Source organism: Triticum urartu, chromosome 7A, assembly GCF_056163025.1.
Source record: "Triticum urartu cultivar PI428250 chromosome 7A, HENAU_Tu73, whole genome shotgun sequence".
Taxonomy (NCBI): domain Eukaryota; kingdom Viridiplantae; phylum Streptophyta; class Magnoliopsida; order Poales; family Poaceae; genus Triticum; species Triticum urartu.
The window spans coordinates 655,030,356-655,033,602 of NC_141879.1; positions in this window are offsets into that span (position 1 = coordinate 655,030,356).

Below are 3,247 nucleotides of genomic sequence, written 5' to 3' on the forward strand. Positions count from 1 at the left end.
AGTTTTTCGTTTGCTCTAGTGCTTCACTTATATCCTTTTAGAGCACGGCGGTGGTTTTATTTTGAATAAATAGATGAACTCTCGTGCTTCACTTATATTATTTTGAGAGTCTTTAGAACAGCATGGTAGTTTGCTTTGGTTATGAAACTAGTCCTAATATGATGGGCATCCAAGAGGGATATAATAAAAACTTTCATATAGAGTGCATTGAATACTATGAGAAGTTTGATACTTGATGATTGTTTTGAGATATGAAGATGGTGATATTAGAGTCATGCTAGTTGAGTAGTTGTGAATTTTAGAGATACTTGTGTTAAAGTTTGTGATTCCCGTAGCATGCACGTATGGTGAACCATTATGTGATGAAGTCGGAGCATGATTTATCTATTGATTGCCTTCCTTATGAGTGGCGGTCGGGGACGAGCGATGGTCTTTTCCTACCAATCTATCCCCCTAGGAGCATGTGCGTAGTACTTTTTTTCCGATAACTAGTAGATTTTTGCAATAAGTATGTGAGTTCTTTATGACTAATGTTGAGTCCATGGATTATACGCAGTCTCACCCTTCCACCATTGCTAGCCTCTCTAGTACCACACAACTTTCGCCGGTACCTTAAACCCACCATATACCTTCCTCAAAACAGCCACCATACCTACTTATTATGGAATTTCCATATCCATTCCAAGATATATTGCCATTCAACTTTCCACCGTTCCGTTTATTATGACACGCTCGATCATTGTCATATTGCTTTGCATGATCATGTAGTTGACATCGTATTTGTGGCAAAGCCACCATTCATAATTCTTTCATACATGTCACTCATGAGTCATTGCACATCCCAGTACACCGCCGGAGGCATTCATATAGAGTCATATTTTGTTCTAAGTATCGAGTTGTAAGTAAATAAAAGTGTGATGATCATCATTATTAGAGCATTGTCCCAGTGAGGAAAGGATGATAGAGACTATGGTTCCCCCACAAGTCGGGATGAGACTCCAGACTAAATAAAAAAAAGAGGCCATAAAAAGACGATAAAAAGCCCAAAAAAGAGAGGCCGTAAAAAAGAGAAAAGGCCCAAATAAAAAAAATGACAAAAAAAGAGAGAAGGGGCAATGCTACTATCCTTTTACCACACTTGTGCTTCAAAGTAGCACCACGATCTTCATGATAGAGATTCTCCGATGTTGTCACTTTCATATACTAGTGGGAATTTTTCATTATAAAACTTGGCTTATATATTCCAATGATGGGCTTCCTCAAAATGCCCTAGGTCTTCGTGAGCAAGCAAGTTGGATGCACACCCACTTAGTTTCTTTTTGAGCCTTCATACACTTATAGCTCTAGTGCATCCGTTGCATGGCAATCCCTACTCACTCCCATTGATATCTATTGATGGGCATCTCCATAACCCGTTGATACGCCTTGTTCATGTGAGACTATCTTCTCCTTTTTGTCTTCTCCACAACCACCATTCTATTCCACCTTTAGTGCCATGTCCATGGCTCAAGCTCATGTATTGTGTGAAGATTGAAAAAGTTTGAGAACATCAAAAGTATGAAACAATTGCTTGGCTTGTCATCGGGGTTGTGCATGATTTAAATATTTTGTGTGCTGAAGATAGAGCATAGCCAAACTATGTGATTTTGTAGGGATAGCTTTCTTTGGCCATGTTATTTTGAGAAGACATGATTACTTGGTTAGTATGCTTGAAGTATTATTATTTTTATGTCAATATTAAACTTTTGTCTTGAATCTCATGGATCTGAAAATTCTTGCCACAATAAAGGGAACTACATGGATAAATATGTTAGGTAGCATTCCACATCAAAAATTCTTTTTTTAATCATTTACCTACTCGAGGACGAGCAGGAATTAAGCTTGGGGATGCTGATACGTCTCCAACGTATCTATAATTTTTGATTTTTCCATGCTATTATATTATAAACCTTGGGTGTTTTATATGCATTTATATGCTATTTTATATGATTTTTGGGACTAACCTATTAACCTAGAGCCTAGTGCCAGTTTTTGTTTTTTCCTGGTTCTAGAGTATCGTAGAAAAGGAAAATCAAACGGAGTCCAATTGACCTGAAACTTCACGGAACTTATTTTTGGACCAGAAGAAGCCCACGGAGTATCGGAGATGGACCAAGAGAGTCCCGGGCATCCCACGCGGGAGGGGGGCGCCCCCACCCCCTGGGCGCGCCCCCTGCCTCGTGGACAGCCCAGAGGTCCACCGACGTACTTCTTCCTCCCATATATACCCATATACCCTAAAAAATTCGAGGAGCACTATAGATTGGGATTTCCGCCACCAGAAGCCTCCGTAGCCACAGAAAACCAATCGGGACCCTGTTCCGGCACCCTGCCGGAGGGGGGATCCATCCCTGGTGGCCATCTTCATCATCCCGACGCTCTCCATGACGAGGAGGGAGTAGTCCACCCTCGGGGCTGAGGGTATGTACCAGTAGCTATGTGTTTGATCTCTCTCTCTCTCTCCCACGTGTTCTTGAGGTGATACGATCTTGATGTATCGCGAGCTTTGCTACTATAGTTGGATCTTATGATGTTTCTCCCCCTCTACTCTGTTGTAATGGATTGAGTTTTCCCTTTGAAGTTATCTTATCAGATTGAGTCTTTAAGGATTTGAGAACACTTGATGTATGTCTTGTGTGGGATACCTTGGGTGACAATAGGGTATTCTATGATTGATGACCCACTAGTATATGGGATCTATCATAGTCCTTTCGATAAGTAAGAGTGTCGAACCCAACGAGGAGCAGAAGGAAATGTTAAGAGGTTTCCAGCAAGGTATTCTGTGCAAGTACTGAAATAAGTGGTAATAGATAGTTTTGTGATATGATAATTTGTAACGAGCAACAAGTAACAAAAGTAAATAAAGTTCAGCAAGGTGGCCCAATCCTTTTTGTAGCAAAGGACAAGCCTGGACAAACTCTTATATAGAGAAAAGCGCTCCCGAGGACTCATGGGAATATCGTCAAGCTAGTTTTCATCACGCTCATATGATTCGCGTTCGGTACTTTGATAATTAGGTATGTGGGTGGACCGGTGCTTGGGTACTGTCCTTACTTGGACAAGCATCCCACTTATGATTAACCTCTATTGCAAGCATACACAACTAAAACAAAAAGTATTAAGGTAAACCTAACCATAGCATGAAACATATGGATCCAAATCAGCCCCTTACGAAGCAACGCATAAACTAGGGTTTAAGCTTCTGTCA